Source organism: Lycorma delicatula, chromosome 9 (assembly GCF_047948215.1).
Source record: "Lycorma delicatula isolate Av1 chromosome 9, ASM4794821v1, whole genome shotgun sequence".
NCBI lineage: Eukaryota > Metazoa > Arthropoda > Insecta > Hemiptera > Fulgoridae > Lycorma > Lycorma delicatula.
The window spans coordinates 30,513,470-30,528,150 of NC_134463.1; the positions used below are offsets into that span (position 1 = coordinate 30,513,470).

Sequence of the window (14,681 nt, forward strand, 5' to 3'; positions counted from 1 at the left end):
ATGATTTATGATTATATATATAATTATAATGCTTTATACTATTGGTCTTAACATAGTAATAGATTTTTTACATATATAACTGAATGGGTAGCACTGGATGAAAGTTTTATTAACATACATAAATATTTGACGATTGATCTTCTCTATACTTAACTGCAGAAAAGAGAAGTTTCCACCAGAGTAAATCATGAATTGAGACAAAAATAATTCTCCTATATAAGATAAAACTGTTTACTTTTTGTCCCCTTACTCTAACTAAACAGATTAATATAAAAGGAATGGTGCCACAAAACGGGCAAGACCCTTGTGGACTCCTAATTTTTCATCTTTTACAAAACTCACTTCCGATTATAAATTAAATATAATTAAGTTAAGTAATAAATATTAAATTGTATTTTAAAACAATGTTAAATTAAGTATGATTAAGTTAAGTTAAGTAATGAATATTTAATTTTATTATAAAACAATGTTAATATTGGTTCTAGACTATGAATAGATAACCTTAGAGTACAATTATAATTAGTATTAGGATTACTCCTAATTTTGTAAAGGTGAAAGAAATAAAAGAATTTGAATATATAATTCAAGAAAAAATTAAGATTAAAATTATTATATTAAAATTAAAGAAAAAGAATTAGGTGAAATACCTAAGAAGTTTTAGAGCTGGCATTCTCATTATAAACTACTTTGGGCTATTAATCAAGTAATAAAAAAAATCCACAGAATGTAATGTATAAGTTTATTTATTACATTTGGATTTCCAATTTGTGTTCGACTTACTGGAACATTACTCTACCTGGAGTGTGTTGCTGCCAGGAGGAACTGAAAATGTTCATCAGGCTGTTGAGGAAATTGTAAAGTAACAGTATCTACATCATGCTCCTTGAGAAGGAAAGAAATGTTAAAATAGTTGAGTATAACAGGGATGCTGTTTATATTCATTATTATTTAACTGTGTATTGGAGTATTTTTTTTTTAAATTCTGACTGGGAATTTAAAGGATAAGAATTAGTAGAAAATACCTTAATCATCTTTGTTTTACAGATGGTATAATAATATTTGCATCAGGACCAACAGAAGCAAAGGGAAATGTTGTAAGATTTGTTTTCAAAGTATAAGATGGTATGCCTGAAGCGAATTTGGAGCAAAACTAAAATCTTATTGAAAAGAGGAATTTATTACATACAAATAAAAATAGAACAAATACAATTATCTTGTACCTGAAGAGGTACTAGAGCTTAAAAACCATATTCAAAGGAAAGTGCTGAAATACTTTAAAATGAATTGCTCTAATTCAATGTTAATACCTCCCTCATTTTATATGGATGTATCTAGACAATTTTCAATCAGCAATCGGATAAACTGAGAATTACATCCATTTCAATTGCTACGAAGCTAAGTGGGAAGTAAGGTGGTATCAGAAGATAAAAAATGTTAGATTCCACTTAAACTTTGTAAAGTTTAAGATAGAATTCCCACACACATGACAAGAGATGAAGCAGGTAGATGATAAGATGAAGGAATTTGGCTATTCAATAGATTATGGTTGACACTGGCTAATGGCTGAATAGCTTGGGCAAAAATAATTTTAAATATTTTCAGTTGAATATTTATGATGTTTATTACATATTATTTTATTTTCCTTGAAATTGTTCCAGGAAATATTTCTAATCCTTTGAACATAAGTTAACAAAAATAATAAAAATATTTATAACTAATATAATGTTTTTATTTATTTATTTTTGATCATGTTTAGTTTAGTGTGGAATGATAACTTTGGAGTAATGTGGAAGGTTATGATAACTTTTTTTATAAGGAATAACTAACTATATATTTTATAGATATGGAAAAAGCATTAAATCGTGTAAATAAAGTTAACTAATAGAATTATTAACCCATAGATTAGAGTGGAACATTAAAAGACTAATTAAAGAATTGTATTTTTATCACATGAAAATAAAGGATGCTCAAACTGAGTGATTTTACCTTGGAAGATAAGTAAGGTATTGCTTATCACAAAGTTTGTTTAAATAAAGGAAAAAAAATTGTCGAAGATGAAGTAATTAAATTAAAAATAAAGAGAGAAAAAAGTGTGTAAGTTTCACACATGATATAGTTTCTGTAGGGAATGAAGGACAAGATATTCAAAGGATTATTTCAAATTTAGACAATATTACAGAATATGAAATGAAAACAAATATTTAGGAAACTGACATAACAATAATTAAACAATAAGCCTACAAATGTCTGCATATATGAAGGACACACTGAAAAAATACAATACAGAATACTTTTGGTGCCATGTTAACAAAATAACACTACAAAAGAGAAAACAAAATAAAAACAAGAATGGTAATGGCTAATAAGGAATCATTTAACAAAAATAAATAGTTATGTTGTAAAATGAGTAAAAAAAATGTCTCTGAACACTAAGAAAAAGGGAAAAAGAAAGACTGGAGACATTTGAAATGCAGGCATGAAGGAGATTAAATGAACAAAGAAAGACTGAATAAGTAATGAGGAGAGTTAATGAAAATATAAGCTTAATTACAATAATAAAGAATAGGAAAGATAACTAGGTCATGACAGAAGAATTAATTGAAACAATAATAAATAAAAAACAAGGATAAATATAAGGTGTAAAAAAAGAAACCTTAGAAAAGTAAAAATTATATAGAATCTAGAAGGAGTTGGAAGGTATCATAATAAGATTTACCTGGGAATAGAAGGCAATAAAAATGGATCTGAGATAGGAATGGAGATAAGCAATCTGCTTCCCCTCATGATGATTTACTAATATTATATGAATGATGGCAAAACTTAATGAAATTGATAAAAGTAATTAAAGTAAAAAGGAGTAAGTGTTTGAGGAGAAAAAATAAAGAAGTTAAAATTTGCTAAAGAAATTATTCTTTTGGCAAAAAACTGAAATGAGTCAGAAGAATTCAGTTAGAAAGTAAGAGTAAAGAGTAGGGACCACAATGAGATTATAATATTAATCTAAGGAACTCAGTAACCAGAATAAACAGATTTTTATTGTTTGGATAGTAAAATTATAAAGGAGATAAACAATAAGTAAACAAGATAATAGAAGTAAAACTGGCATAATCTAGGAAAGCTTATAGAAGAAAAGAAATCTGCTGGAATTAGTTACAGATTTAGGAATTATATATAAATTCTTTAAAATATTTTTGTGGAATGTAATGCTTTATGTTAGCATAATGCGAACAATGAGAGAGTTCAAAAAATAAAGAATAGAGACTTTTAAACAAGCTAAACCAGAAATTGTTGAAAATTAGCTGAGTTTTATAAGAGTGTGAAGTGTTTTTGAAGTGAATTGGAGAAGTTGACGACTGAACCTTTATGTAAAGAATGACAATGCCAGAAGGATATGTTTAAGTCGGCCAGTTGATATAGTATTTAAGAATGCTGGCTTTTAGATCAGTTGATTTTAGGTTCAATTTTCAATAGCAAGAAACTAACAGTCTTTATATAATATTTCAGTCACTACATGCATCTTGCTGAAATATATGTCAAAGTTTTTTTTGATGTCAAAACTTGGTGGTTTCCAGATCTTTCTGCAAAAATTGAGTTATAAATAACTTTTCTGTAGCTATTGATCAAGTGTAAGTATTCATGGAACTATTTTAAAAAAACGTATTATATAATAATGATTTTTTTAAAGTTAAAACAAGTTTGTTTGCTTTTTATTATTGTATGCAAAAAAAAACAAACAGTATTTTATATAGATTTTTTTTTTAATCTATTAAATTAAAATAAAAACTATTTGTTACTTTTGGTATGACAACTACACTCCTAGTATCCTTCTACAATAAAAAAAAAGATGTTATATATTTAATTATTAAAACTACATACTGAGTATAAGGCAGTGGGTCACTCATGCATAATTAACAATTCATCCACTTGTTTTCAAATGCTCAAAAAATAAACACAAGAATAATGATTGTATGATTTACAAAGATAATTTGTACCCTTAAAATTATATTACTTCATTCTGAAACTTTAAAGTTACACTAGCTGTAAATTAAATAATAAATAATAATTTGTACCATTAAAACTTTAATACTTCATTCTGAAACTTTAAAGTTACACCAGCTGTAAATTACCAACAATTTATCAACAAAAAAAAAATAGCTTAAATCCAATTAACAGCTGTGATATCAGCATTTTAAAGGTATATGATAGATAAAATTAATAAAAGCAGTTCTATTCTTATTTTCTTCTCATTTTTCTAAATCTAATTTAAGAATTTAAGAATTTTATTGAAACAAACCTTTTAAGCAGTTAAAATAAAACAATAAACAGAATAATTCAGAACCTTTAAAAATGAGTCTACAACTAAATATGTATTTTAACAGCTGAACTGGCAAGCCAATTCAGGTGCAAAGTTTAATATTATACAGACAAAATTGAAGTACCCTAAAACCATTATTTGTTGTTATATGATGACTTTTTAGGTCAAAATCCACATCTAATTATAAATTTTCCCTTTTTTGTAAATAATTCTTGAATAGTAAATATAAATGATGTTTTATCTAAATTAGACATGTTTCATTCATATTTTAATGAGAAAGACAAAGTGAAATGACAGGTGAAAAAAAAATCAGATTCTTACCAAAAATTTAATATAGTATTAAGTGATTCAGAGTTGTAACTTTACCATTAACAATATATTATTTGTGAAGCGTAACATAATACAACAAAAATACTATTTACCTATTACACTTACAGTATAGAAATTATAAGCTTTTAAGATGGCAAAAAACTATTTCTTTTTTGATCAGAATTACTTGCTAGGTGAATCATAACAAATAAGTACAGATATTTATAAATATCTATAAAATATTTGGGGCATTTTTCAAATTCAAGTAAACTTTTAATAAAAAGTCTCTCTTATTCCTTTATTTACCATTAATTGAAAATAATATTAAAATAGGGTTCCTTCCAATATAATATTCAAGATGGTATAAGAAATAATTTCAACTTTAGGATTAGGCAAAAAAATTTCCTTTTTGAATTACCAAATTAACAATTCTAAGTATTTTCAAACCTATAATCCTATATCTAATCAGTATAATTAGACTACTAATTCATTGTTGTGGTTTCATTCTTAAGTGGTAGTTTGTGTATGTCTGTATATTTAAAGGAACAGTATTTTTCACATCTAAAAATTTCTGCACCACATTCCTCAAACAGATTAGCATCAAAAACGGTATCTGACTGGCCTTAAATCCCATCAAATCAGATTCATCTAACCCAAAAATACTGAGAAATCTGTAAATAAACAACAAAAAAAAATCTGTAATTAAAAAGATTGTTGACTTGACTGAAACATTACTATTCTTGCTAGTTTATCGAAATATAATTCTTAATTTAATATTCATAAATATACTTTATTATTTTTTTACTGAATATTTTGTAATTAAAAAAATCTATTTGTTAATACCAACATTGTAACCTTAATATAAATTTAAGAATTAATACAAAAAGGTGTTTGAATTCATACTCGTCATTTATAAAATTTTAATTATACAGTTTATTGTGCAGATCCTAAGGAAAACTGTTTTATAATTATAATCTAAGAAGTTTATTAGGCATGTCAGCTATTATGGTTGCATTGCAACAAGGATAAACATGCTCCATAAGTCATCAAATCCAAAATATAAACCTAACAGAGGTATTTACACCTATAGAACTAAAATCAGTGACAAAGAGATTAAATAATAATAAGAAGAGATAGATGGAAAGAAGAATGGTGTTATCATGGAGGAAAAAAGATGCAAGATAAAAAATATCACTCAGAGAATTAGCATTAAAAACTACTCCAGGGTTATAACTTATTAGGATACGAAAGCATATTTTGCTAGGATAAAGATATTACACTAAAATTAATAATTTTGTTTTAACCAGCTCAAATGTATGGAATAAAAAAAAAGTAAAGTATTTCATAAGTAACTTTTCACTTGCGTAAATACAGGTGTTTGTAAGAGAAATGTTTTTTCAAGGTGTATAAAGTACATTTTATTATGTGTGATTTTTACTAATTATTAATATCTTTTCACGTTGATTAAACATGAATTGTAAAGAAAATAAGTAAAAACAAACCAAAAATTAGTAAAACTAAACCATTAAAGAGCAATAAATTACAAATTGAAATATATTAAAAGATATAAATTATAGATATAAGATATAAAGACATAAATTAATTTATTTTAAAAGTAAAAATAAAAATAAAACATTTTTAATTAATAACATACATATATTTCGGTCTTTTGAGTAGCATGTTTCAATAGTTGAGTTCAATAGTTTCATCTTATAACTACTAGCTAGGTGACAGATGTCAATTAGTTTGTAGTAACAAACTAATTGTTTGTTAAAGTTTCAAGTAACTTGAAACAAGTTAAAATTTCCCCATTTTTAGTTGGATATCTTCTAAATCAATTGATCTCTTGGAGTCAATTCCTAACTCTTTTTCTTATGTCATTAATCTCTAATCCCTTATTAAAATAAAGTTGTAAATTATGTCTTTAATGACAATAATTAAAATTTTATAAGTTTTTGTTCATAAGATTGGATATATATATATATATGAATTTAAAATGATAAGCTGTACTAGATTTAATAAATACAACATTTTTAATAACTTTTGTGACTGAGTGAATCAGTTACTGAAAAATGTTACTAAAGTGTTGTACTGGTATTCTTTAAATTTTGTCCAATTTGTTGTTTCAAAAATCTAAATAATTAAACAATAAAGTTTTGGTGAAACATTGCTTAAAAGTTTACTAATCACTTTAAAAAAAAACCTCTTTTGAAAATTAGAAATTGCACAATTACAAAACTGAAAAAAAAACTTCAAAATTATAATAATCTTTATAAAAAAAGTAATGTAGTTTTTCTCTGATCCATATGAAGAGATGAAAGCACTATTTAGTTGTGGGTAAAAGTAGCATTCTGTCAGTTGAAAATTCATGAAGGGTTCAAAATTTTTGAGTTTAAAATTAAGGGTGTTGAATTTTTTTTCATTTTTACATTGGTTGACCTAAATAATTTAAATGTGTGTATGTTATATAGTAAGTATATAAGTATTCATTTTGTAAATGTCTAGGGAGTGTGCTTGAGTTTAAATAAACTAATAAATTGATAAGATTACCATTATTTAATTAAAATCCATTTTTTGGTACTCCTATCAAGGACAAGTGGTGAATACTGTTAGTATTATGCTGCATTCAGAATTTGCAACAATTCAACAATTTGCAACATTCAGAACTGTATATGCAATTTTGTTTGGTAGTAATAATTTATTTTATTACAAATATATCTGCCTATTATTATTTTTAATAATTAATTATGTGTAATATTCTTTAACACTTTCATAAATTATTGCATTAGTGGATCTGATTTACTCTTAGGATTATGATAGAATTTTTACGATTATATCAATCTAAAACAGGCTTCGTGTGGGTTACTTGTCATTTTTTAGTATTGGCTATACATTCTATACTGAAAAGAAATTGCCATTTCTCTAAAAAATGTAGTAATTATATTACCACAACTATTTTGGTAATACCCTGCAAAATACTCTGGTTTACACAAAAAGATCTTATGGTACAGTTCCATATTTCATTAGTCACTTACTTATGTAAAAGATTTTCCAAACAATTATTCTAAATTAATTTAAAATGCTTCCTGAATTTTCTGCATGACCTTTCAACATGAATTATACATGCTTGAATTTAATTAAACTAATGGGTCGATAAGATTACTATTATTAATTAAAAATTAATTTCTAGGTTTTCCTATCAAGGACAAGTGGTGAACCCTTTGTAACTAGTATGTTGCATTCAAAATTTACTTTTTTACACCATTAAAATCATAATTACAATAAAATATTTATTGTTGATTTATATTTGTGGTGCATTGCCAGGTCATCTGTACAACAAAATGATAAAAATTAATTATAAAATGTAAAGATAGTTTATCAATGTGCAGACTTTTAGTACTACTTATTTTAACTAAATATTTATTAATGAATTAATTATATAAAATAGCTAGATTCTAATTTAACAATTAATGTTTAATATGTAAACAATAGTATATTTTTAAACATCATATTAATGTGTTTGCATTATCATTTCAGATAATAATAAACTTTATAATTTGCTATTTTGTTTATTTCTATTAGCCTATTCACTTGTTAAAAAACTGACAAAATAATTTTAATGTTTAAAATTTAATATTATTTTTATAATTATCAGCATTATTATTAATATTAAAATTAACATGAAGATAACAAAGGAAGTTTTATGAAACCACTATTTTAACTCATAATTTTTAATAGAGTTTTTTCTTTAGTATTATTTATATATATATATCAATACATATAAAATACAAAAAAAAATGTAATAATACTTTCAGCTGCTTTCAATTAAGACTGCAGTAACAATTTATAAAAATATCATCAAGAATAAATAATTGCAGAAAATATTAAACCACTAATAATTGCCAGTGAAATATGGAAATAAACATTTTTCTAATAAAAAAATTAAATTAATAATACTATAGTAAATTTTGAAACATATGATGACACTGACAATCACTGGAATATCATAACAATCACATGAATATTCATGTGACAATCACATGAATATCTTAACCAGAAAAAACCAATTATGTAGAGATTTTGTGTATGTACTAGATGGCAAAACTAACAACTGGCTCGTTAGTGAACTAAACTTATTTGTATGGAACTGCCAATAGAGGAATACCTACCTTTTCTTATTATTATTTAATTTACTTCTCACTGATGTGACTTCTGTAGGTGTAAAACCTGTAGTTTTACATACATATATAGGCACATGGACTTACCTAATATATCAAATTGTAATAAGAGTTTTGCCAAAGTTTTCTTTTTTTTTATGATTCATCTTAAATTATTTCATTTTGAACTTTTTCAATACATGTAATTTTCATTATCCTCCTACAATTTGAAATAAAAAATACTCAAAACCCAAGAAAATTCTTAATTAAAATCAGAAACCAAATAGATGTCCATTTCAATGTTAAACACTCATTATCAGTAGCAAGAAGTTAGAATTTAAAAAATGAAACTAAACACACAGACATGATAAAATAATAATTAATAAACAGTAAGCTAACAGTATGTATGAAAAAATACACCAGAAAAAGTATTTTTGTATGTATTTATAAAATTTAAATTAAAAAAATAAAAACTATGTAGTACTGTTTTAAAAAAAGCCAGTTTAATACAGAAAGTTAGTTAGTTAGTTAGTTAAAAACAACAAAAAAAACCTCTCTCAACTCAGATTTTCCACCAAGTTTGAGTGATTTAGATTATGCTTTCTAGTGTGACTGAAATTATCTGAAACTACTGCAAATTTTTTTGTCGAAAGTTGTTTTCATTTTATAAACATAGTAATAATTACTTTACCAATGTGATTTATTTTTTTATTTTTATTGTTTATTTTAAGAACTAATTCCATATTATCTACTGATTTTTATTTAATAGAAATTAAAATGAGTGATTATTTCTGTTTTTTGTTTTTAGTTAATTATGGTTTTTTTTTTGTATATGGATTTCATGTATTTTCTATTTTTGAACTTTAATAGCTATTTCACATTGCTCTTTCTTTGTATCCAACAATATAAAACTTAAAACTCTCTATTTCCATTGTTTGCCTTTCTGAGATGATAAGGTTTAAAAGTAGGAACAAAATACAAAAAGAGTGGATTACAAGTGAAATGTTAGACAAGATGAATGAAAGGAGAAAGTGGAAAAGTATACAAACAGAAGAAAATAGAAGGGTGAATATTGAACTAAGAAAAGAAACTAAAAAAGCTAAGAAAAAAATGGTTTGAGAAAAAATGTAATGATAGAAAATTTGGAAAAAGAAGAGGGTTTATATGTGTTAGGAGAAAAGCCAAGAGAAAAAGATATGAGAGAGGAAGAAGAGTACAAAGTTCATGAAGATTGAAAAGGATACAAATGTGGCAATTAAAATGATGAGTAAAGAAAAAACTGAGGAATGTGATGATGTGATGAAATTCCAGTTGAACTATTCAAAGCACTTGGAGAGAGACAGGAGCATTGTTATTATTAGTTTTATACAATGGAATACTTAAAGAAGAAAAGTGGCCGAAGGACGTCCACGATATAATAATGGTACCAATAGAAAAAAAAAGAAATACAAAGAAGGGTGAAGAACATAGAACAAACAGCCTAATATCATTTGCAGTTAAGGCACTATTAAGAGTTCAAAATAAGAGGATATACCATAAATTGGATGAAACTATTTAAGAAGAATAGTATGGGTTTAGAAGAGTATTAGAACAAGGGATGCTGTAGGGTTGCTAAGAGTAATAAGTGAGAGATAAAGGAGGTGGAGAATGTCACTTGATCTAGAAAAGGTGTTTGACAGAGTAAGATGGAATAAATTACTGTTAATTTTGAAAAAAAAACAAGGGGTTGACTGGAAAGAGAGGCGCCTAATGAAAAGTGCTGTGCTATAACCAGATAATAAAAGTGAGGGTAGGGACGAAATGACAGGAAGAATAGGGAATGGAAGGGGAGTGAGGCAGGGATGCTGCATGTTACCAACATTGTTTAGTATATATCTGGGAAAAATAATTAAATGCTGTCTGAATGGGAAAAGAGGAATAAATATCAGGGGAAAAACAATAGAATGTATACGTTTTGCTAATGACATGGTGGTACTAGTGGAGAACCCAAGAAAATTAAATTAAATACTTGATGATTTAAATGACTCTTTGGATGATTTTAAATTTTTATGACTCTTAAATGATGATTTTGCAAAACTCAGGGTATGAGGATCAACAAAAAAGAAGACAAAATGTATGGTATTAGGTGAAGAGGATTGAGATTAAGATAGGAAATGAAGTTTTAGAGAAGGTGAAGATATTTCAATACTTAGGGAGCTTTATAACTTATGGCCTGACTTACATAGTATAAATTAAAACAAAATGTCAAGAATTAAGCAGAAATTTAATAAGAAGGGAAGACTGCTGCTGCTGCGACTTAAGTTACTTAACGTTAAGGAAGGGATTAATGAGATGTTTTATTTGGAGTGTAATACTCTATGGAGCTGAAACATGGATGATGGAAGGTAGATAGAAAACAAATTAAATCAACCACATTTGAGATGTGGTTATGGCGCAGAACGAAAACTGTCAGATGGCAAGAACATGTAACAAATCAGGAAGTATTAAGGAGATTATTTATTTTCAAGTTATATATTTCTATTGTTAATAAATATTTTTAGTTTCAGATAAGATAGCAATATTATCAATGAATATTGACATCTTTACTTTTCTCCTTGGATTGTAGTCCAATTCTAAAATCTTTTAACCTCAGAACAGGAAATATTTTTTTTATTCCCTTTTCTGCATACAAAATGAAAAGTTGTAATTACAGACTGCTCAGTTCTTAGCATTCCTTAAATACCTTTGTCTCTCTATTTTTCAAAATATTGCTTCCATTTTGCATTCTTACATTTTCATTCTAACACAGGTTTTTGTTTGTAAACAATTTATAAATACCTTTTCTTCTAAATACAATTCTACTTGCTTAAAATTTCAAAACATGTTATTCACCTTTACATAAGTGAATTCCTTCCCAAGTTCTAAAAATCAATATATATAACTAGCTTTATTTAACTTCAGTCTGCTAGCAAGATTAATCTGAGATTTAAGATCACCTCCCTTGTACCAGCACCCTCTGTATTTGCTTCTGTGTTTTTTTTTTAACTTAACAAAATGTAATACTGAATGAAGGTCCATGCTCTGAAGACAAGATATTATAATCTCAAGGTCTTGACATCAAAGAAGAAAGTAGTTTTAATTATAAAACTTTAATTATAAATTGTAAAACAGTAAAGTCTTATAGAAAACTTTGAAATGAATATATTGAGAAGATAATTAATTCTCTATAAGATATGTTGATTTGTTATTTCTTGACAACAGACAAATATTGCTATCTTCTGGTAAAAGGACTGTTCATCTATACAAGTTATTTTGAGACAAATACAAACCAGAATAGGCCAATACTTATAAAAACCTAGCTATTACTTTTTTGTCAATGATCCATTTGAGAATTATTTTAATTTACTGTGTGAGGTAGAGACCGTATACCTCGCACAGTAATATTATTTATTACTTTATTTTAGCGACTCAGTTGATGGATTATTTATACATACACACACACACACACACACTCTCTCTCTCACAATCACAAAATATTGTTATTCCTAGTATGAATAATTTAATGTTGATTAATGATTTTAATTATTTCCATCAAATTCTAGAAAAACGTTTAACTACTTAAAAATTGACAAATTAAGCACTCTAATGAGAAATTACATAGCTAAATACAGCTAACAGGACACCACACTGCACTGTTATATCGAACCTGATCAGTTATTACTATATGTATGTGTAATTTCAGAAACAACTTTTTTTAATTTCAAGAAGATGCAAATCATTATTTTGCCAACAATTTTATTTTTAAAATGATTTTAATAAAAAATAAAATAGGCATGTATAATTTCTAATAGACTAAAACATGCAAAAAAAATTCTGTTTATTTCCAGAAGCTTCTGAAGCGTGAATTTTAATCTTTAAGTGAAAGATGTTTCTGGTGAGTGTAACTTTATACTCGCATTTATGTTAACGTGTTTTATTACTTTGTTTAATTTTTTTATATTAAATTTGTTCCAGTGCTTTTTTTTTTAATCATAATTTATTCTAGATCAATTCAACCAATTTGTTGTTTGGAATAACCCAAGGTTATTTTCATTTGTTTACTTTATTCATAAAACTTACAGTAAAAAAATTATTATTATTTTTTTAATTTTCATTAAATTTAACTGTTATTGTTTTGGATTGTTTAAAATATACTATTATAAAACATTAGAACTTTATATTTAAAAATCTACATAAAGTATAAAATGACAAAAATTAATAAATAAATCCATGAACAACAGATCTTATAGTAGTCACACTATTTCTTTGCCAATAAGTTTGAAATTTAATTACTCATTTCATAATGGTAAAAAAAAAAATTAGGTAAAAAATTTTAAATTTTATTTTATTCCCTATTCTTTTCTCTGCCAAAGTATAGAATTCTCATATTTCATTATTGAAATTGTTGAAAATAAAATATTTTTTTACTATTTTTAAACTTACTTGATTTTGTACAAGCTTGTAATATTAGATATAAGCTCGGATATCACATATTGTAAACAAGGTGGGTACCGAGAATCTCAAAGACCAACAAAAAGAGCAAAGAATGTACAGTGGACGAGCTATCGACAAAATAAAGATGATTTTTTTCCCAAATTGTTATGAGCGACGAGACGTGGAGATCCTACACCAACGCAGAATCGAAACAGTGCAGTGACGCCATTCTAGTTCCCCAAAACTGTAAAAGTTTAAGCAATCTCCGTACTTGAGTCGAAAAATGTTGGCTATCGTTTTTTGGGACGAAAAGGGCGTCATTTTAGTTAATTTCATTGAACATGGATCAACAATTACAGCTGACGTGTACTGCGAAACGCTCACCAAACTGAGATGTGCGATCCAAATTCGACGACGCGGGAAAATATCTTCCGGCATAATCCTCCTTCACGACAACGCGCATCCAAACAACGCTGCCTTAACCAAGAAGAAGATTCAAGATCTTTGTTGGGAACTTTTTGACCGCCCTCCATATAGTTCTGACGTTGCGCCTAGCGACTACTTCCTCTTCTTGCATTTGAAATAGTGGGTTGGTGGACAACGGTTTGAAAACGATGAGGAACTCAAGATTGCCGTTGTCAACTGGTACAATTCCCAGGCGCCGAACTCTATGCAGAAAGTTTAAAGAAATTGGTGCAGTATTACGAAAAGTGCTTAGAACTGAATGGCGATTATTTGGAAAAGTGAAGTAGATATGTAGTAAACTAAAACTAAAAGTAAAAACCTTTTCTCACGAGTTAATTTTTTTTTAATGACGAAATGACTCTTACTTTATGACTATACGTCATATATAAACTTGTTTACAAACTTCCTAACAACTAATCTTTTCTACTGTTTGCATAATTTGCTAAACAGTACTTTAAGAGTAAGAAAATGTACATAATAATTAAAGAACACTATAATTACACCACGTTTGAAGTGATATTTGTAAGTAAAACATTCATTACTCAAGTTAAAAAGGTTTTTACAGGAGTGTCAGGAATATAAACTTTGTAAAAAATATGTAAAAAAATTTTTAAAACACCCTTCTTAAATTAAACGCACTAAAAGGAAAAAAATAATTTTGGGGTGGTATCCCAAAATGGATTTGATAACAAGCTTCGACGGGTGAAAGTAATAACTTCAAATAAAAAATTTGATGTTTTTGCCAATTTTTTCATATGCGTGATGAATGGCCTAAAGAATGGGGCACTCATGTCAAAGTATAAATCTTTGCACCCCACTTTTTAGAATATTCATCACGCATATGAAAAAATTGGCAAAACCTTAAAAATTTTAATTTGAAGCTATGACTTTCACATAATCTTACATATCACCATCAAAGCTTGTTGTCAAATCCATTCTGAGATACCGTCCTAAAATTATGTTTTACCTTTTAGTGCGTTCAA

The 14,681-nt window shown here is 26.7% G+C and overlaps 1 protein-coding gene across 3 annotated transcripts in view; it reads right to left on the reverse strand.

The window, feature by feature from the left end:
• LOC142329846 (trehalase-like) overlaps nucleotides 1–14,681 on the reverse strand; it is a 96,229-nt gene that overhangs the window by 58,896 nt on the left and 22,652 nt on the right. The window lies entirely within an intron of this gene.